This window comes from Stenella coeruleoalba (assembly GCF_951394435.1).
Source record: "Stenella coeruleoalba genome assembly, chromosome: 6".
NCBI lineage: Eukaryota > Metazoa > Chordata > Mammalia > Artiodactyla > Delphinidae > Stenella > Stenella coeruleoalba.
This window is the reverse complement of record NC_137151.1, coordinates 19,325,805-19,348,476: the sequence shown is the minus strand read 5'-3', so window position 1 is coordinate 19,348,476 and position 22,672 is coordinate 19,325,805. Positions and strand designations below refer to the sequence as shown.

Here is a 22,672-nt window from a genome sequence, read left to right as displayed (position 1 = left end):
GGGTCACCACTGAATCAGAGATGACTCCAGAACTTCTGTAGGAGGGATTTGGTGCAGGTGAGCAATTCATTCTGGGAAAGAGAGTCTAAAACCAAGTGAATGGCTCTTTACATTACCATGGGAAAACTTTCCCCATCCCAAATTGCCTCAACAGAGCCATTAATCTAGAAAAAACTACAGTGTCACTTTCCACAGGTCTACCCTGTGTGCACACATGGAGAAGACACTTAGAATGTTAAAGTCAGCATATTAAGTAATTTTCTTGAAATACTGTAACTAGCACCCAGTTTACTTTCTTCACAGTTCTTTTTATAATCTATTAATTTTACTCCTTTTTAATTGTCTGGTACACCTTTAACACCTAAACTCCAAGAGAGAAGGAGCTTCATCCTATTTCCAGTGCCTAGCACATAATGGTTTCGAAACGGAACTGATTCCAAGATTGGCCTCATTTAGGAGTGGATCTGTTGTTATAATCAGGTTTCCAAAATCTTTAGTATCAATACGGAATCCTTTCCTCTCACATTTCACAGGAAGCTAGACTTCTTAAAGCCCAAACATGGATACGTTTGAAGTTTCCTTGACTGATTTAAATTGAAATGAAATAATTATTTTGTACAGGAAAAACTTTCAAAAATTTTTCATTTTTCAGAACATAACCACCTTTTCTCTACTTTCTTCCCTTCAAAACAAACTTTGCAACATTGGGGTGACTTAAATAATCAGAAATCTTGCCCCAAATTAAGCTGTTAATGGTATGAAACACATTTTTTGCTCATTTTAAATAAAAATCCTATATGCAGTACATTAATGTTTTCTTTTATAAATTACATTGACAACTTAATCCCTAATTCGAGGTATACCATATAACTGGTTTACAGAAAGGTTCTTTGGCAAAATATTTAACACAAGATATATATGAGATCTGAGTAATACACCTTACTTGAAAGGCATGAATAGTTTTTAAACAGTGTAGCATAATCACACTTAAGACCACAGTTACTTTGTTCCCAAATCCCTGCTATTCTATTTGAGGGGAGTTCTAAAGGGTCTGTGTCTTCTCCTGTGTCCACAACTGTAGACGTACACTGATGGCCCTCAATCCTGTTCTCCAAACTTCAAATAAGGCGCCAGAGACAAGGCTCGGAACTTGGGAAAGTCCTAGAAATTTCCTGCCTCAAAATCAGTTTCAGAGTTTCACCTTTCCTAAGGAAGACAGAGATGAGTGGACAGGACGAAGTCTTCCAAATCCTGCTGGTTGTTTTGAATTATGGCTCCACTGGCTGTGTACCCCTTGAGCTTTTATCTCCACATACTTGAATTAAACCCTGTCGTTCCTCTTCGGTTCCAGCATCTGTGACCTCTTCACAGGGTCTAGATGCCACACCTCTTTTACCACTTTCTGAAATCAAGTTAACAAGGATCAATCCAGAAGCTTTCTTGTTCTAAAACTTCCTGTATACAATGGTAGCACCCAATAATTAGATATTCTTTTGACTTCTAAAAGCAGAAAATAAGAGCATTTTCCTAGAAGTTCCCTCATCTGACACTTCAGTTTTTATCATAACTATTTATGAAAACATATATAAGAAGTATCAACGTTGGTTCATAAACTTTACAAACTTAGAAATAAGAACTAAGGAATAAGGACATAGAAATAAAAAGCTGTGGAAACAAAAATGTTCAACCACAATACAATTAAATAGGAAGGCATTAGGTGGGGGTCAAAGTGAGCTCAAACCTGGGATAGATACCACTGGACTATAATAGATACTTCCTATTAGAAGCAAGAAAAGTGCCTACTCCTTGGGACCAAACTTCTACCAGATACAATGAACAAAGCTTTAGAGACAGAGAGAGAGAGCATTTGAACACTCTACTGGCAGAAACTGGCCCCTGTACATTTTGGACAATACAGCTTTCCTCAAGGCAAGCAAGGGCCACCAGGCTTTTTAGTCTAAGGAGTTTTTGGTACATATAAGGAGTACCTTGGCATATTAGGCACAAACAACCCAGTCATTTAGTTTGGTTCTTAAAGGTTGTTACCCAGAGTTGACAGCTGATGGAGATTCTGACTGATGACTAGGGAAATCAAACTTCACTGGAAGGATAGCACAAGCTGGAAGGCCAAGACCAATCCAGGGTCAACTCTTACAAGCAAATAAGGTCTCTGACAACTTAGCTAGGATTTCTCAGTCTCTAAGCCTGCAGGGCTGTGAATCAGGGGAGCAATTCTGTTCCGGGAATCTACTAATCATAAAGTTTCCTTTGGGCACAGCCTGTGACATTCTCACTGCTGTATAACTCGATAGGGAACACAATCAACGCTATTCAATAGCATGACCAGTTTCAAGGCTCACAAAAACGTAGCCGATTATTATATAAGAATCATACTCACCCAATATATCAGAAATGAAAACTGAAATTAAACTGATTCCAAAAACATAGTCTAATAACCTCTTCAACAAGAAAACAGCAATAATAATAACAGTCAATATGTTTTGTCTGCTTACTATGTTTCAGGCATAGTTCTAAGCTTTTTAGATTCATCATCCCATTTACTCTTACAATATCCCCCATTTGGTGGTAAGCTGAATTACTAACCCTATTTGCAGATAAAGAAATTGCAGCTTAGAGATATTAAATACCTACAAATGTCTCTGACTACAAAAATCTAAAATTGCAACAACAACAACAACAAAATCTAAGAGACAAGGTTAGGACTCAAACACAGGTGTCCAAGGCTTATAATCACTACACTATTCTGTACGATAAGCAAGCAACTGAGGAAGAAGTGGATCAAACACTTTCTGTATGAACTGAGACAAGTCATTCTACATCTAAACACAGGGGACAATAATATTTGCTGTCGTTTTTCTCATAAATGCCACAAAGAACAAATGTAAGACTCCTGCTGTGAAAGCATCTGGTGAATGAAAGAATATGTAATGTTTTAGATAACCATTATTTTCATCCAATTAACTTTTCAAGTAAGTTTATTTGCTCACTGAAACTGAAGTACTTCAAGGACAATCAAAAAGGTCTTACCTAAAACCACAATCAGCAATTTCGGGAATGCATCTGTCATATCTTCTGAATAGCAAGCTTCTGGGTTACCTTCCTTCCTATACGGAATGATAATGACCCTAAATCCAACCAAAACAGATGAATTTAAAATGCCCATATGAATAACTGATTTCTAGGTTATATGTTTAAAACTAAAAATGCATCTGTGATTCTTAGATCATAACCTCAGTGATTAAAGGCAGGCACAACACTGGGGTACGGGTGAATGTCTCTGTTGCAGGTATACCCTGGCATGGCACATTTTTACTGCTCAGATCTATTCTGGAAGTTCCTAAAATACTCCATGGCAAATGCAAACCAAACGTGGCACAAATCTCATATTACTCACAGATACAATACACAAGCTGAGGCTACACTGCTACAGACCCTGCTCTCGTGTGCGTAAAGGGCTGGATTCATACAGTGAGATAGATTTGGTGGTAGTGCAGATGATCTGGCCTCTCCTCAAGCATCACCCGCTCAGGCGAATGGTGGAGCCTCCTCAACCCCATTCGCTAACAGCCCTGCCTCTGACTTAAAATCCTAAGGCCAAGTGCCTTGAATTCTAGGAAAAAACTCAGTACCAATCGGAATCCCCTTTCTAGGGATCTACATTTACATATTCTGCTCAGGCCCTTTTGTAGGAGGCAAAGGACTGAACATTTACACATGAGTTTATTTCAATCTTCAGACAATGATTTTGTTGGGATAACTGAAGGCCAGAAGACATCTGTATTTGAAGGACTATTTTAGCACAAAAATAATTATAAACCAAAAAAAAAAATTCCTAACTAATTTTCCCTCCTCCTAAGCTTCTTGGCATGTAGTCATTTCTAAAATTCTAAAGTTTAAGGTGCTCTCAGGTATCGCCTAAGATAAAAACCTATACTGTCGGGCAGAAAAATTCTGCCCAGGGCTTGAGTTGCTTAGAAAAGGTGATGATGTATCTGAAAAGTTGAGTTTCAGAAAGAAAGGAAAAAAGAGAAATCCCACTTGCTCACCACCCCACACACTCACATACTGGAAAACAGACCTTCTTCCAACTTATCCAAAGGTTCCTCAGCCATGACAACTCCAGGACTCCTGCACTCGTGGGAGGTCAACACCACCTCTAAAGCACAGAAGAACTTCAGGCTTTGCTTCTGAAGTGGTGTCACAATATCTGTATTTTCCCGTTCTTCAAGGTTAGAAAGATCCTGAAGCTGTTAGGATTTTGAAGTAAAGGCTAGACTTCAACATATTCTGTTGTTAGAAATAAATACTAAACTCCAGCAATCCCAGGTAATAGTTCAGGTATGCTATCCCTTCAAAATCAACTGAGACTTGCAAATGAATGACTAGATACAGACAACTATTTTTTTTATGATATACCATACAAATACTGGAGAAAATTATGGACACGACCATCCAAGTCATTGAGATTATCACTAATTCTAGGTGGCAGGCCAATGCTCAGATACTTCCATGTGGAAGTATCTCACATCTCCTCCCCATAGCCCTGTTCTATTCTTCTATCTAAAGTCTAGGAGTTCAATGTTGAAAGGAGTCTGGTTAGTCAAAGAAAATCTAAAGAGTTTACCTTGATGATCCTTTTTGACCACCCACCCAAAGTAGTAATTTGCCAATTCTTGGCATCTGGAGCTCTTTAGGGCAAGTGTATTATTTTGAACCGCCTTAGGTCTGGTGCAGAGATGAACCTAAAGACATAAAAGACCTAAAAATATCACAACCCTACATAGAGACTCATTTTGGATATAACTGAGATTTATCAATACCAATTTTATAGAGTGGTTGTGAAGATTAAGTAAGGAAATTTTAAGCAATGAGTTCACAATGATCCCTAAATAAATGTTATTTATTATTTTTAGGTCAGTACTTTTCTGCATCATTTCCAGGACTCCTGATTATCCAGAAGGTTCCCTGACCTCTGGTGGTGAAAGTAATGATGAGAGAACCAAGGAAGCCCAGCAGAAGCCTATTATGGGGCTGGGGGTAAGGAAAAGAAGTGAACTATTTTACTCATCTCATCATGTAGCTCCTGCTTGAGAATATGACCTGAAGAGGAGATAAGATGGACCTGCCACCGAATTAGGAGCTTAATCTGTAGCACCCCCTCCCCACGTTACTAACCCCTGTTAGAAGAGGGAATACATATACCTCTATGAATGTAAATAAAGGAACCAAAAGAATTAGAGGTTCATCTGCATTAACAGGCTTCTTTGAGAGTGCAAATATTTCCAGTCTTAACTCTCTAAAGAACTTACATATTACTGCGGAGTTTTTATATCACTAGTTCTTTCTTAAATGTCCATTTCCATTTTGAACAGGGTATGGTATATAAATATAGTCATAAAAATTCAAATAATACAAATAAAGTCAAAGCATTGTTAATTCTTTATTGATTTGTTTGTGCATCTTCTTCTGTCACTAGTTTATGAGCTCCTTAAGTGCTTGAAGGAACCATATATTATTCTTTCCTTGTTACCAGAAATAAGCATAGATCATGGCATACAATAGAGGAGTGATGGTCTGTTGACTGAGTGAATGAATGAGTATATGAGAAAATGAAATTACTTTCTCCAACTGAAGCTGCCTGCGGGGAAGGAGAAATGAAGATTAATTTTTAAATGTTGAGTGTCGCATGGGATGCTAGGCCCTGTACGGTGAGTCTGATGGAGCTGTCCTGGACAATTAGGTATCTTCAGAAAGGCTCTGAGCCCCTAGGTAGTAGAGACAGCTGACATCTGGGATAACCTTGCCACAGCTCTTGCTGGCAATCCTTTCCCTTCGTGCTACTGAGAAAAACTCAGATGCATTAGCCCTTTCCTTCATTTTATTTTAAGATGTTATTCTCTTTTCTGTATTTATAAAAAGCACAGGGGAAGTAAGATAAGAAGTATGTATACCTGCCAATGAATAAAAGAACACATAATTGGAACTTCCGTGCTGCTGCAGTGGTTAAGACTCCGTGCTCCCAATGCAGGGGGCCTGGGTTCAATTCCTGGTAAGTGAACTAGGTCTCACATGTATACTGCAACGAAGAGTTTGCACGCCACATTTCAGGAGCCTGTAAGCCACAGAAAAAGGAGCCTGCCTACTGCAAGTGGGAAGCCCACGTGCCACAACTGGGGAGCCCTTGAGCCGCAACTAAGTAGCCCACCTGCTGCAACTGAGACCCGGTGCAAGCAAATAAATAAATAAAATTGAAAAAGAACGCATAAGTAAAGTAGGGAAAAATTTCGGCGTTGTGGGTAGTAAACTAAGGCTCTGCATTAAATAAAGAAATCTAATATGAATGCCCTTTCCTCTCAACTCTATAGTGACTTGGAGAACATTTTCTTCATTACTCTATCAGTGACGGGCTTTATGCTGTGAAAATCTCACAACCTACGCTTATGGAATGGTCTTAATGTCCAATATAAGAAAAGAACCCATTACTCACAACTGATACCAAGTAACTGTTTCATAATCTTTCCAGGACCATCTGTAATATCTGAGTGGTTATGTGAAATGGTCGCAGGGTCTGCAAAAACAAGAATGCCTGAAACAAAATCATTTCAATCCCAGGGAGTACAGCCAGGATTGAAGAGGGTGTTAAACAGGGTACAGAAGTGGGAGGCAGTGTACATGGAGTCCCATCTGAGGAGAGTTCTCAGATTCAATAAAGGTGAAATCAGTGAGTAAAGAAATATGGGTGAGAAGAGGCAGCAAGGTCAGTAGGAAGTAGCCAGAGCAAGAAGCCAATCAGAGAAGACACACAATTATAAAGGGAAAGGTCTGGGAAATCTAAGCCTCACTCACGTATTCAGAGGAATTGGAAAGGTCCTTGAAAAAGGAATGGTGGCTGAATGGAGGCATATAATGAAATGTTAATTCTGGGGAAGTAAAATTGGATGGCATGTTGATATGGAATAAGGTTCCTACAATGCATTAAAGAATATTTTAACCATTTTCTGGAATCTGAAGGGAGTTCTGATTAGGCAGTTTGAGAGTGATGATGATGATGAAGCCTCCTTTATCTTACATCTGACAAAAGTTCGTCAAGCTCCGTACATCCCTGGTGGCACAGTGGTTAAGAGTCCGCCTGCCAATGCAGGGCACACGGGTTCGATCCCTTGTCCGGGAAGATCCCACATGCCGCAGAGCAACTAAGCCCGTGTGCCACAACTACTGAAGCCCGCGTGCCTAGAACCCGTGCTCCGCAACAAGAGAAGCCATTGCGATGAGAAGCCCACGCACCACAAGGAAGAGGAACCCCCGCTCTCCACAACTAGAGAAAGCCAGCGCTCAGCAACAAGACCCAACGCAGCCAAAAATAAATAAATTAATTAATTAACCAAAAAAAATTTTGTCAACCTCACATATTTAAAATCCACATAAAAGTAAATATAAGGAAAACTCTTGTGAAGATTTCTTAAATTAAGGGGCAGCATAAAATGACATTCGGTTTAACATCAGTTAAGTTTGGGTTTGCCCTCTAGTTTCCACATTTACTGTCATGAACCTTACGTAAGTCACTTAACCATCCTGAGTTCAAGTTTCTTCATCTAAAAAAAAGAAAGAACTGGGGAACTGGGGGATCAGTGGAGCAGTGCATTTGAGAGCATTCTGTACACCACAGTGCTGTACAAACGCTGGCCTTCCCCCCCCCCGCCCCCCGGGATCTTAGTTCCCCGACCAGGGATTGAACCCAGGCCCTCAGCAGTGGAAGTGCAGAGTCCTAACCACTGGACCGCAAGGGAATTCCCGATGGCCTATTAGTTTTAAATTCAGCACTTCATCCCAGTAGAGCGAGGAATTCCACATTTGGACCCACCTTCACTGGAGATGTGTGAAAAAGCTGCTTCTGGTCGCACGCCTTTTGGGCGCTGTGGGCATCCCTTGCTGAATAAAACTTGATGATGGCATAGAACCCAGGACCAGCCACTGCTGTGTTTGGGAAGACTCGGACCGAATACAGAAGGCCAAACTGGGAGAACACTGTGAACAGAGAATGCTGTAGGGTGGTCCCACGCTAAATAAGTGCAGTAAATTTCAGGCCCAGGAAACCAAACCGCCCATTCCCTTATACTCCCCCAGCCTTTCGCCACAGGCAACTGTGGTGAGTTTGCAACTCCAAACACTTCTCATTTCATGAACAAGGTTCCCTCTGAAATCCTAAGCTTCGAGAAGCATTAAGAGGCAATGCACCACCACTTCCCTGGTGGTGCAGTGGTTGAGAGTCCGCCTGCCGATACAGGGTATACGGGTTCGTGCCCCGGTCCGGGAAGATCCCACATGCCGCGGAGCGGTTAGGCCCGTGAGCCGTGGCCGCTGAGCCTGCGCTCCGCAACGGGAGAGGCCACAACAGTGAGAGGCCCGCGTACCGCAGAAAAAAAAAAAAAGAGGCAATGCCGTCTGTTGGGAACTGTCTCTCGAAAATCTATGGGGAAGAGCTGACTGCTCAGGTCGGCTCTAGAACTACGATTCCTCTCAGCGGAGACCACAGGCAAATTAGGTACTGAAGCAGTACCCCGGGGCGCCCAGTTACTGGGGCGCGGGGCAGTTTCCTCCACCCCTCCCTCCGCCCCGGCTCGGCTCACTTGCAAGGCCTCAGCCGTGGGTCCAGAGCGCAGCTCCCACACCAGCAAGGTTTTCTCACCCACTGTGAGAACCGGAAAAGGTACCAACTCCACCAGCCTACCGCCACTGCGCGTGCGCGGCTCGAGGCGCAAACGGACTGCGCCTGCGCACGCGCGTCGCGCGTTTTTAGAACCGGGAGCCTGAGGGGCGGATCCAGCTTGGTGGGAGTGGGACGAGGGCGGTGCTCGGACCTCTCCCTCGACCCTCCCACTCCGGGCTTGTCTCTTTCTCTAGGTCTGCTTCTGCAACCCAGGTGGCCAGAAGTCTTGGAGTTTAGCGCTTTTATTCAAGTGTATTTTTAGCGTAGAGTCCAAAGTGTGAGTTTACGGGATCGAATGGTGCGGACATCTTTATAGCAGCTGGCTTCATCTTCAAACTCCCAGAGAAGACTAGAGTACCAAGTAGTTAGCGCTAACTATCCACTGAACTTTAAAAATTTAGATTTCCCGACTGTGTGTGAGAAATGACCACCAAAGATGCAATCCTTCAACTTGAGTGTTTTCATGAGTCTTGAATATGCAAATCAAGGTATAACATTAAAGCCATCAACAGTCTAGTATGAAATTCTTAAAAAGCTATTTTCTAGCTCATTTTCCTAAAGTACCCCCAAATCACCGAGCACATTTCTCCATCCCCACGACTTTCTCCACCTCAATATATCAGACCCTTATCCCCACCCATTACCCACTTCTGAGCTCTTTTACTTCAAAAATTGTTGACTTTGGAGGAATTACTTGGATCTTGATACTGTTTTAAACCAATAACTATAGATTTATTATCCATATCATCCATTGCATTCATTGTATGTATCCATTTATTCATTGTATCCATTATCTGTGTATGGAGATTATCTCCATAATCTTCTCCAGATAGATTATGAACACCTCATGAACAATATTTACAGATTTATCATCCTTTTTCTGGTACCTATTACACTCATACTCTATTAGGTACTCAAGTATACTTGGGATTAATCCGTTGCGGAGCATGGGCTCTAGGCAAGAGGGCTTCAGTAGTTGCAGCACGAGGGCTCAGTAGCTGTGGCTCGCAGACTCTAGAGCACAGGCTCAGTATTTGTGGCACACAGGCTTAATTGCTCCGCGGCATGTGGGATCTTCCCGGGCCAGGGCTCGAACTCATGTCCCCTGCATTGGCAGGCGGATTCGTAACTACTGCTCCACGAGGGAAGTCTGGAAGGCGGATTCTTTACCACTGGACCATCAAGGAAGTCCCAGGATCAGCGTTTTAAAGAAGCATCCCAGAAATGTTTGAGTGTAGAGGGCCACAGACCATATTTTGAGAAATGATATTTCCCTATGGACACCTTTCCTCTGGCAGCCCTTTTAAATGGCAGCTATGTTCTCTCCGATGCTGCACTGCCTGCAGTCTACCCAGCTCTCAGCTTTCATTGCAGTGAGAACATTCCAGAGACCAACAAAGGATGAACTCCAGGTGTTTCTCCAGTCACCTCTGGGGCTGACTGCATGCAACCAGTACCTCACCTGCTGCCCAACTACAGTGACACCTTCCAGATTTGTGACTCAGCTAGCTCTCCACCATGTTATTCTATGTAGACACCACCCGCCTTTTACAAAGACTTGGACACCCATAAGCCTATAAAAACAAAGGAGTAGGGCTCCAGGAATTCTCCAAGTACAGGCGGTGCCTCCTCACCATACCTGTATATGGACGCATGTTGGATAGTGTTGGTTGGCTCTTGACACCCATTTCTACCCCCTTCTCTGCAGGTGCTGGAAGCCTGGGAACCATATTTCACAGATCCCCTCGACAGCAGGGTTCTGCCAATAAAATGTACTTGTGTGAAATTTGGAAGGTGGAAAGCAGATGGAAATCATTCTTTCCTCCTCTGCAGCAGACTCCATATTCCCCATCTAGTCACCACCCTTGGGGCTTTGGGGCTGCAATGACCTCATCAGTGGTTTCCCAAAGTTTCCTGACTTCTGAGTGGCAGCAGCAGTTTTGAGTCTATGGAAAGCAGCTGCGATGAAGTAACCTGAAGGCTAGTGCTACAATGCCCCCATCCCCAACTTTCACCACCATTAGCCCCTTCAATGCTAAGCACCAACTGTTTGGATATAATCTTTCTCTCTTTCTGGCTTTTTTTTTTTGCTTGAAATATCTAGAGTGCTTTCTATTTTCTTGTCTATGGTAGTTTTAAAATATATCCGCAAATTCTTTGACTCTTCTTTCCTCAAAAGGTGGCGTCCAAATCCCCTCATCTTGAATGTGAGCTGGAACGAGTGACTGACTTCTAACCATGCTATGTGGCAGAAGTGGTGCTATGTGCCTTCTGAGGCCAGGCCATAAGAGGAATAATAACCTCTGTCTCTCTCTTGGACAGCTCCCTCTGGAGGAAGCCAGCCATCATGTAGTGAGGACAATCAATCAAGTAGCAGGTGGACAGACAGCCCCATGCAGGGAGGAAATGAGGCCTCCCTCTAACAACCAGCACCACCCTGGCAGCCAGGTAAGGGAGTGAACCATCTTGGAAGTGGGCCCTGCAGCCTCAGTCCAGCCGTCAGATGACTGCAGCCCTGGCCGATATCTTGAGGACCTCATGAGAGACCCAGAGCCAGAACTGCCCAAGATATTCCTAAAGGTTTGACACAGAAACTGTGAGCAATAAATGTTTATTGTTGTTTTGAGCCACTATTTTGGTGTGATCTGTTACATACCACCAGATAATCAATACACTGTCTGATTCAGGGGTTGAAACAGACAGACTTGAGACCCTCAATATACTGAACTGGCATATTAATGAATGATGCCCTCGTAACGATTGGGGACTTCGGTCCTTGGCTCCAAGTCTTATCCTCTACCACAATACTTGCCATGCCAACAACCCACAGATTTTCCTGGACACGAAATTCCTCAACCCCCTACTGTGCAAATATACAGTAGGGTTTTATTGTTCGTGGGGGAACTTATAAGCAGAAGAGTAACAGAGTGCACTCAATCCCCCAAGCTTTCAGAGAAGGGGATTAGACCAGACTTACCTGGATTGTGTATCCCATGACGTGTTGAGTTCCCATAGAGGAGGAGACAGCCAGGAGTGCATCACAGTTACAGGGATGGTGAGGCAGGGAACGTCTGTACTACTAACAATGGCAACTGCTTGGTGACAGAAATGGTCACAGTAGGAGGGGGAGCCTATTTCTCCATTGCTCTCGCTGGTACCTGCTGAGCTAGCTTTTTGCTGAGCTACTGAAAGGGGAAAGGAATGAGTGTCCAGGACTACCCGAATTATTTCTCATCACCTTCTGGATTCCCAACACCTCACTGATCTCCATTCCCAGGTTACATTTGGACCTTATCATCATCTGGAATTTGTCATAAAATATCTTAAAAGTACAATCTTTCATTCTCTGAACATAAGCTCTTGTCCTTTCAGTTCTCACTCATGTGTATCCACGATACATGGTCTTCAGTTGCATCAAAACCTCTGGTCTGGTGCCCCATTTTCTCCCAGTTCCTACTTGGTCTAAACACCCAAGTTGACCTCTCGGCCTCTCTACTTTTAGGCCACCATCAAAGTACTCTTTATAAAACTCGAGCTTGGTCATGTCTCTTCTCTCTTTAAAACATTGTAGTTTGTGCTCTGTTCGCTCAAGGCCATGTGCCTTGACCAGGCCCTTTGGGATTTGTTCTCTGCTCGCCCGCACAGCCTCACCTACTGCCCTTTCCTCCTTGTGCTTCATGCTTGGGAACACCAGACTGCACACGCTTCAAGCCCACCCAGGATTTCATGCCTCTTGCCTCTGTACTGTCCTCCGTCTAGAATGCCTTTCCTTCATTTCATCCTCCCAAGAAACTTCTGTTTGGCTTCCTTCTTCTTCCCCTCCTCTAAGACATCCCTCACATTTACTCCTTTCCAGCCAACCAAGAAGTGAACCACTTCTTGGTACACTGCCATTGTCATGTCAACACACTGTCTTCTATGTATAATATGTCTTCAGGTGTCTGTGCCTTCTCTCAGTCTTAGGGCCCCACAAGAGCAGGGACTTTGTCCTAACCAACTCTTTCCCCAGCACCAGGCACAGTGTCTGGCATATAATCCAGGCCCAGAACAAGTTCTACCTTTTTCATGGACCCTCCCCAGTTTCCTAACCTTCCCTCCTCTAAATCCTACAATTTTCTTCTCTGTATCACTTTTGCCCTAATCATATATGGTCTCATTTATTATCTTTTAAAAAGTGACTCATTTCTCTGACAGATTTCATCGGAATCAAAATTTTCATTCATTTAGTAGCTGTTGGCCTTGTATCTCCCTCTCCCCTTCTATCTCTCAGGTCTCAGTAAGGAGTTGGACTCTGAGCTAGTTTGTCCATCATAAGATGGTGACAGAGGCAGCCCCAGGCGGCCATGTTTTGTACCACCTGACCCTGGGCCTGCTTCTGGGCCACGGCCAGGGATGAGTCCCTGATGCAAGGAGAGACAGCTCACTCACAGGCTGCCCAGGTGAAGTCTCTGGCTCTGGCAAAAACACTGCCCAATCTAGGTCAAGCTGGGCAAAGCAGAATCTTACTCTTGGGAATTTCAATTTACAAATACGGTAGGGTAGCATTTGAGACTAATAAAAAATTGTACAAATCTGTGGTAGTATGATACGAAAAATATTATCTAAGCCTCATTTATGTACCGACTTTGAAATAATGGAAATCTCCCAAAATAGGAACCTGGAGGTACCCAGAATCCTGGTCGGCACGCTGGGAAGCCCAGCAGTACAAGGATCTCTACCCCTGGTTTCTCGTCAGCTCCCTGTCTTTGTGATCACCTCTCTTATTGAAATCGGACCCCCACTCATTACAGAGTTTGAGCGGGCATGGGGACCTTCCGCTCTTGTGACCTAATAGTGTAACCAAAGTGCCTAGTACTGTACCTGGTCCATAGCAGGTGCTCAATACACAGCAGCTGCCTCCTTCTCCTCATTATTATCATTGTTATCAACTCTTTGGTGGCAAACACAGCTTATACTTCTCTGCATCCCTGTTGGAGGCTAACAGTTCTGGGCTCCAACCTTAACTCACACTTTTGGACATGGGGCCTTGGGCCCTTGAGCAGATTACCTACATTCTTTAAACCCTGTTTCCTATCTGTCAAACGAGGATAACAAGATATGCTTCCACGGATTGTTGGGCTAAATAAGACCATAAGATGCCTAACCCAGGTCTTGGCACCAAGCAAGCAAGTGGTAAATGTTAGCTGCTGCTGCTTCCTATTGTTAGTAGTATTAGTCATGCGCCTTAAACACAATAAATACTTGTTGCCTCACTGAAGTCACCACCCAGAGAAAAACACTTGTTTTTCATTCTCAGTAAGAAACTTTGGGAGGTGACTTGGGCAGGCACTGAGAGAACAGATGTCTCTCATGAAGCATCAGCAAACTAATAAATCAGAAGAACTGATCGGCCATTCACTTTTCTCGGAACCCCACCCAACCGGCAGAACCTTCTGGGCTGTCTCCCAGGCCCACTGATCCTCTGGGGGACCGTGTGCTATCACCCCATGGCTTGCACCGTCCTTCACCTCACATTACTAAACCGCCAGCACTCTCTGTGGTCATTTAGGTACATTATCAAATCGTGTTCATCCCGAATTTCTTTTACTCATTAATGTATTTAACTCTCACTGACTTAATAAATGTGATTAATGACTTTCTTGGCAGGAGCGGAAGAGCCTTTGCACCTTCCTCAGGTGGCACTGTCTTTATATAATCACTTGGAATCATGCAGCCCGGGGCCTGTGCTGGGTGAGGCAGGAGGTGGGTAGGTTTGGTGCTGGGCTGAGCTGTAGGGAGCCGAGCAGCACACAGCTGACCCGCAGTGGGGTCAGGAGAGGCCAGGGCCTGAGGAGGGCCGTCTTGGGCAATGGCTGCTCTCACACGTTCTTCTTTACCCTGTCTTTCTGGCACCTCCCTGCTAGTTATCCAAGGGTTGGGATTTTTTTTAAAGAAAAAAAACAACCTAACGGGAATTTTCCATCAGCTTGAAATGGTGGAGAACCCCCTACCAAGACAGGGTACACATTTGTCATGAGTTTGAGAACCTGGAAGAAAAGTCAGGCCTTGGCTCCACAGTGGAGGGAGGCCCAGTGATCCAAATATTCTGGCAACCACAATGACCGTACGAGAGGGGCCAGAAGTAGATGATCCTCTATGGGCAGGAGGTCGAGCATGTTGTAAATAACTGGTACTTGATGAACCAGGAGACAGAGAACCAGAATAAATTGTTATTTGATTTAATGATCTACGCCCCTTGAGGATGGTATGTTTTCCAGTTCCCAGGGACAGATGATACTGGGGAAACAACGCAGGGAAGCCCCTCTTCATCCTTCTACTCATCCTCCTTTGCCCACATTTCCTCTTGTGGAAGTACTGGCTACCATGAAGGATTCTAGTTTCAGCTCTGCTTCTTCTTGCAGGCCCTTGTTATTGGTATATAAATATTCAACTATTTACATTTTAATTCCTTACCACATGGTTAGACTTGGTTATGAATTTATACATTTTAATATGAGAAAAATAAGTATTTTACAAGCAATGCTGAAAGCCAATATTAAAAAATAAAATCTGCAGGTGGCTTGAGGCAGAACAGCGCTCACTCTGTGGCCGTCTCATCTGCTGTCTCACTTTCCTTACCCGCCTCTTCATCAATCCAATATGCAGCCAGAAGCTTCTCTGCTGGGGCTTTGATGACTTCCCTGGGGTAAGACGAATAATGCCAAGGCTTTTACTTTTGAAAGGAACAATTATAGTTTTCATTATTTCCTCATTTTAGATGAGAATTTTATACTGTCCCCTATCATTTACCCTGCATCCTTATAGAATATCTCATCCTCATCAGAAGACTCCCTGTCGTGTAGCTTTTGTGCCATGTTTTCCTTGCATGTGGCGTTGAGAGGCCTATACGTATTCCTAAGTCAAAGTGGCCGCCTTCTCCCGAAAAAGCCCTCCTAGAACACAGAAAGGGAAATATTAATTCTGCATCTACCCTGCTTTCTCTGGCCACAGTACTTTATCCTCCTCAAATTTACCTGACTCTCACTTTCCCCTGAGCTTCTCTTACGCAGCAGAAATCGAAAAAAGCCCCTTGGAGGAAACACACACAGTTAGTGTTACATGTCATTTTTCATCTCTCTCACAACTCATTAGCACTGAGCTACTAGCTCTTTGGAAATATAAGGCAGTGAATGGTACGAGAGAATTAATGCACATCACAACTGTCTAATGTGTTACTAGCCTGAGAAGGTCCAGGGACAAAAACAGCTTATTCTATGACTACAATATGAGCTATATGTCATTAAGAGCCCTTGGAGAGGATTTATAAAGAAACACATTTTATGTACTTAGAAGCAAACCCACTTTTTTTATTCATTGTTGACTGTTTTTTTTTTTAACATTGAGGTAATTGATGCTTAGTCTAAAGAAGCTATAAATGTGTTCAAGGCACAGTAGAATAGGATCTGTGGTTCTTCTGGAAGGGTGATAAATCATAGTCACCATTAGCCTGGCTCTCCTTGATCAAAAGGTGTGACAAGTTGAGCTTAGGAAATGAACCACCATTGCCTACTGTGATTATGAATCTGAGGTTTAACAGGCTTTCCTGAATCATCTACAGCTTTAAGAGATATCTCAGTCTGAGGCTTGTGCTATCAAAAAATGTCAATAAAAAGAAACGAAATTGAGCTATTTGTAATGAGGTGGATAGACCTAGAGTCTGTCATACAGAGTGAAGTAAGTCAGAAAGAGAAAGACAAATACCGTATGCTAACACATATATATGGAATTTAAGGGAAAAAATGTCATGAAGAACCTAGGGGTAAGACAGGAATAAAGACACAGACCTACTAGAGAATGGACTTGAGGATATGGGGAAGGAGAAGGGTAAGATGTGACAAAGCGAGAGAGGCATGGACATATATATATACACTACCAAACGTAAAATAGACAGCTAGTGGGAAGCAGCCGCATAGCACAGGGAGATCAGCTCGGTGCTTTGTGTCCACCTAGAGGGGTGGGATAGGGAGGGTGGGAGGGAGGGAGACGCAGGAGGGAAGAGATATGGGAACACATGTATATGTATAACTGATTCACTTTGTTATAAAGCAGAAACTAACACACCATTGTAAAGCAATTATACTCCAATAAAGGTGTAAAAAAAATGTCAAAAAGTGAATTGCATAAAAATATCAGGAATATTAACTGTTTCTCCACTTTCTACTGGAGTTAATCTAGCAAAAGGAGGCAGCACACTCCTGTGAACAATTATTCATTTAAGACATATTTCATAAATATTTATTGTGTACCTTGTGTCTGTCAAGCACTTGGGTTAAATGGACACATGTGGTCCTTTTTCTCAAAAATCTTACTATCTGTATTGGAGTGGGTAAAATAATAAATAGTACAAGAAGACAGGCAGACATTAGATCGAATCCTCTCATCTGAAAATGTTAAAATTTATGCTCTTAGTTTCATTATCTTTAAATAGGTAAATATTACCTCTTATAGAAATAAAGTTAAAGAGACCATGTCTCTAGAGTGCCTATCATGTGACAAAAATTAGGATGTCAGGAGTTTTAGCACTTTTCCTGTGTTCTACCATTTTTTCTTGACAAATTACCCTTCTCTTCTTTCTCCCTCGTAACTGATCAAGAACTGAAGGCAAAACTTACTTTATTAGGGGACAGTCCACCCTGCCTAGATTCTCCTGTATTCTCCCCGTACTAGGTAGGACTCACTGACTGAGGCAGGATGCTGGGATGGAGCACAGACTAGTCTATCTTGGAGGAAATAAACATTTTTCCCTCAAAGGAAAAGAATCACCTTAAACCTAGGGAACATTGATGCATATGCTTTTTATTTATTTTTTTCCCATTATGGTTTATTATAGGATGTTGAATACAGTTCCCTGTGCTATACAATAGGACCTTGCTGTTTATGCATTCTATATATATTAGTTTCCATCTGCTAGACCCAAACTCCCAATCCAACCCCTCCCTGGCCCCCTCCTCCTTGGCAACCACAAGTCTGTTCTCTCTATGTCTGTGAGTCTTTTTCTCTTTCGTAGATAAGTTCATTTGTGTCATATTTTAGATTCCACATATAAGTGATGTCATATGGAATTTGTCTCTTTCTGGCTTAACGTCACTTGGTATGATAATCTCTAGGTCCATCCATGTAGCTGCAAATGGCATTATTTCAGTCTTCTTTATGGCAGAGTAATACTCCATTGTGTGTGTGTGTGTGTGTGTGTGTGTGTGTGTGTATCTTCTTTATCCATTCATCTGTTGATGTACATTTAGGTTGTCTCTGTGTCTTGGCTATTGTAAATAGTGCTGCTATGAACATAGGGGCGCATGTATCTTTACAAATTATAGTTTTGTCTGGATATAATGCATATGCTTTTTAAATCCAGGAGAAAATATTTACCATTATCTAGCCCAGGTGTGCATTAGAATCACCTTGAGGACCTGGTTAAAATATGTGTAAAAACTCTGATGTAGTAAATCTCAGTTGGGCTTTTCTGTTTAAAAAATTGTTCAAAGGTAAATAAGAGTATGTTAATAGGATATTTACAATTTCTAAGAAAGGCTAAAAGAAAATGGAGACCAAGATGTGGTAACATTCAGAGATAGTTGAAGAAATGGAGTCACCTTGTAGAGAAATTGTGGTCCTTGTGCACTGTTTGTGGAAATATAAAATGGTGCAGCTGCCATGGAAAACAGTATAACAGTTCACCCCAAATTAAGAATGTAATTACTATATGATTCAGCAATCCCACTTCTGCGTATATACCTAACAGGATTGAAAGCAGGGTCTCAAAGAGGTGTTTGCACAACATGTTCATAGCAGCGTTATACATAATTGCCAAAAAGTTGGCACAATCAAGGTGTCCGTTGATGGATGAATGAATAAACAAAATGTGGTGTGTACATACAATGGCGTATTATTCAGCCTTAAAAAAGAGGGGAATTCTAATGCACGCTACAACATGGATGAACCTTGAGGACATTCTGCTAAGTGAAATAAGACAGATGCAAAAAGACAAATGCTGTGTGATTCCATTTCTATGAAGTACCTAGAGTAAAAAAATTCATAGAGAAAGAAAGGAGGTTAGTTGCCAGTGACTCAGGGGAAGGGGAAATGAGTTGTTTAATGGGTGTAGCATTTCAGTTTTGCAAGATGAATAGAAATTTTGAGATTGCTTGTCCCAAAATGTGAGTGTACTTAACACTACTGAACTGTATTAACCTCAAAATGGTAAAGATGGTAAATTTTATCTTATGTATATTTCACCACACTTTAAAATAACTGATAAAGAGAAATCATCCTCATTATATATATCACAATTATGTCAGACTAATTCATCACAAAGGTATTTTAATATCTATAATTTTGGTTATAAATTTCGGGGTAGCGAGTTTATTTTTATTTTATTTTTAATTTTTTTTAACATCTTTATTGGAGTATAATTTCTTTACAATGGTGTGTTAGTTTCTGCTTTATAACCAAGTGAATCAGCTATACATATACATATATCCCCATATCTCCTCTCTCTTGCATCTCCCTCCCACCCTCCCTATCCCACCCCTCTAGGTGGACACAAAGCACCAAGCTGATCTCCCTGTGCTATGTGGCTGCTTCCCACTAGCTATCTATTTTACATTTGGTGGTGTATATATGTCCATGCCACTCTCTCACTTCGTCCCAGCTTACCCTTCCCCCTCTCCATGTCCTCAAGTCCATTCTCTACGTCTGGGTCTTTATTCCTGTCCTGACCCTAAGTTCACCAGAACCTGTTTTTCTTTTTAGATTCCATATATATGTGTTAGCATATGGTATTGTTTTTTCTCTTTCTGACTTACTTCACTCTGTATGACAGACTCTAGGTCCATCCACCTCACTACAAAAAACTCAATTTCGTTTCTTTTTATGGCTGGATTATATTCCATTGTATATATGTGCCACATCTTCTTTATCCATTCATCTGTCGATGGACACTTAGGTTGCTTCCATGTTCTGGCTTTTGTAAGTAGTGCTGCAATGAATATCGTGGTACGTGACTCTTTTTTAAGTATGGTTTTCTCAGGGTATATGCCCAGTAGTGGGATTGCTGGGTCATATGGTAGCTCTGTTTTTAATTTTTTAAGGAACCTCCATACTGTATTCCATAGCGGCTGTATCAATTTACATTCCCACTAACAGTGCAGGAGGGTTCCCTTTTCTCCACACCCTCTCCAGAATTTATTGTTTGTAGAGTTTTTGATGATGGCCAATCTGACTTGTGTGAGGTGATACCTCATTGTACTTTTGATTTGCATTTCACTAATGATTAGTGATGTTGAGCATCCTTTCATGTGTTTGTTGGCAATCTGTATATCTTCTTTGGAGAAATGTCTATTTATGTCTTCTGCCCATTTTTGGATTGAGTTTTTTGATATTGAGCTGCATGAGTTGCTTGTATATTTTGGAGATTAATCCTATGTCAGTTGCTTCATCTGCAAATATTTTCTCCCATTCTGATGGAGAATGTTTATGTTTTCGTCTTGTTTATGGTTTGCTTTGCTGTGTAAAAGCATTTAAGTTTCATGAAGTCCCATTTGTTTATTTTTGTTTTTATTTCCATTTCTCTAGGAGATGGGTCAAAAAGGATCTTGCAGTGATTTATGTCACAGAGTGTTCTCCCTATGTTTTCCTCTTAGAGTTTTATAGTGTCTGGCCTTACATTTAGGTCTTTAATCCATTTTGAGTTTATTTTTGTGTATGGTGTTAGGGAGTGTTATAATTTCATTCTTGTACATGTAGCTGTCCAGTTTTCCTAGCACCACTTATTGAAGAGGCTGTCTTTTCTCCATTGTGTATTCTTGCCTCCTTTATCAAAAATAAGATGACCATATGTGTGTGGATTTATCTCTGAGATTTCTATCCTGTTCCTTTGATCTATATGTCTGTTTTTGTGCCAGTACCATACTATCTTGATTACTGTAGCTTTGTCGTATAGTCTGAAGTCAGAGAGTCTGATTCCTTGGCTCTGTTTTTCTTTCTCAAGATTGCTTTGGCTTTTCGGGGTCTGTTGTGTTTCCATACAAATTGTGAGTTTTTTTGTTCTAGTTCTGTGAAAAATGCCAGTGGTAGTTTGATAGGGCTTGCATTGAATCTGTAGATTGCTTTGGGTAGTATAGTCATTTTTACAATATTGATTCTTCCAATCCAAGAACATGGTATATCTCTCCATCTGTTTATATAATCTTTAATTCCTTCCATCAGTGTCTTATAGTTTTCTGCATACAAGTCTTGTGCCTCTTTAGGAGGTTTATTCTTAGGTATTTTATTCTTTTTGTTGCAATGTTAAAGGGAGTGTTTCCTTAATTTCTCTTTCCAATTTTTCATCATTAGTGTATAGGAATGCAAGAGATTTCTGTGCATTAATTTTGTATCCTGCTACTTTACTGAATTCATTGATTAGCTCTAGTAGTTTTCTGGTAGCATCTTTAGGATTACCTATGTATAGTATCATGTCATCTGCCAACAGTGACAGTTTTACTTCTTCTTTTCCAATTTGGATTCCTTTTATTTCTTTTTCTTCTCTGATTGCAGTGGCTAGGACTTCCAAAACTGTTTTGAATAACAGTGCTGAGAGTGGGCAACCTTGTGTTGTTCCTGATCTGAGAGGGAATGTTTTCAGTTTTTCATCATTGAGAATGATGTTGGCTGTGGGTTTGTCATATATGGCCTGTATTATGTTGATGTAAGTTCCCTCTATGCCTATTTTCTGGAGGGTTTTTATCATAAATGGGTGTTAAATTTTGTCGAAAGTTTTTCCTGCATCTATTGAGATGATCATATGGTTTTTCTCCTTCAATGTTTTAATATGGTTTATCACATTGATTGATTTGCATATATTGAAGAATCCTTGCATTCCTGGGATAAACCCCACTTGATCATGGTGTATGATCCTTTTAATGTGCTGCTGGATTCTGTTTCCTAGTCTTTTGTTGAGGATTTTTGCATCTATGTTCATCGGTGATATTGGCCTGTAGTTTTCTTTTTTTGTGACATCTTTGTCTAGTTTTGGTATCAGGGTGATGATGGCCTTGTAGAATGAGTTTGGGAGTGTTCCTCCCTTTGTTATATTTTGGAAGTTTGATAAGGATAGGTGTTAGCTCTTCCCTAAATATTTGATAGAATACTTTTAATTTTTTAAGTATAGTTGATATACCATGTTGTGCTAATTTCTGCTGTACAGTGAAGTGACTCAGTTATACACATATATACATTCTCTTTTTATATTCTGTTCCATTAGCCTTTATCCCAGGCGATTAGATATAGTTTCCTGTGCTATACAGTAGGACCTTCTTTTTTATCCATTCTGAATATAATAGTTTGCATCTACTAACCCAGAACTCCCAGTCCATCCCTCTCTCTCTCCCCCCACCCCCTTGGCAACCACAAGTGTGTTCCCTTTTACTGTGAGTCTGTTTTGTAGATAGGTTCATTTTTGCCATATTTTACATTCCACATATAAGTGATATCACATGTTATTTGTCTTTCTCTTTCTGACTTGCTTCACTTAGCATGATAATTTCTAGTTGCATCCATGTTGCTGCAAATGGTATTATTTCCTTATTTTTTTATGGCTGAGTCTTATTCCATTGTATATATGTACCACATCTTCTTTATCCATTTATCGGTCGATGGTCACGTAGGTTGCTTCCATGTTTTGGCTATTGTGAATAGTGCTGCTATAAACATAGGGGTGCATGTATCTTTTTGAATTATAGTTTTGTCTGGGTATATGCCCAGGAGTAGAATTGCTGGATCATATGGTAGTTTTACTTTTAGTTTTCTGAGGAACCTCCATACTGTTTTCCATAGTAGCTACACCAACATACATTCCCACCAACAGTGTAGGAGGGTTCTTGGGGCAGCTAGTTTAAATAGAGATTATCCTGTTGTTGCAGAGAT

At 41.5% G+C, this 22,672-nt stretch overlaps 1 pseudogene across 1 annotated transcript; it reads right to left on the bottom strand.

The window, feature by feature from the left end:
- Positions 1 to 1,025: 1,025 nt before the first annotated feature.
- On the bottom strand, positions 1,026 to 8,751 carry LOC307188064 (RAD52 motif-containing protein 1-like; annotated as a pseudogene). Its single transcript, XR_013831746.1, has 6 exons — positions 8,649 to 8,751; positions 7,883 to 8,046; positions 4,646 to 4,763; positions 4,100 to 4,268; positions 3,049 to 3,146; positions 1,026 to 1,402 (listed from the first exon to the last, which is right to left on the bottom strand). The product of XR_013831746.1 is annotated as an RAD52 motif-containing protein 1-like (transcript).
- Between the last annotated feature and the right edge of the window lie 13,921 nt (positions 8,752 to 22,672).